Raw genomic sequence first — 205 nt, 5'->3', positions numbered from 1 at the left:
CCGACCGCGGTGACGCTCCTATCTCGACCAACATGGCATTTACCGGATCAGGGTTTCTCCCAGTACCCGGATTAGAACATATTTGTGGCCACTTATTTCAGAATAGCTCCTTCTTTTTCTGACAAGAAAAAAGAAACTAAGCACAACAGAAGGCCTAAAGAAACTAAGCACAACAGAAGGCCTAAAGAAACTAAGCACAACAGAA

This window comes from Salvelinus sp. IW2-2015, linkage group LG22 (assembly GCF_002910315.2).
Source record: "Salvelinus sp. IW2-2015 linkage group LG22, ASM291031v2, whole genome shotgun sequence".
Lineage (NCBI taxonomy): Eukaryota > Metazoa > Chordata > Actinopteri > Salmoniformes > Salmonidae > Salvelinus > Salvelinus sp. IW2-2015.
This window is presented reverse-complemented; position numbering follows the sequence as displayed.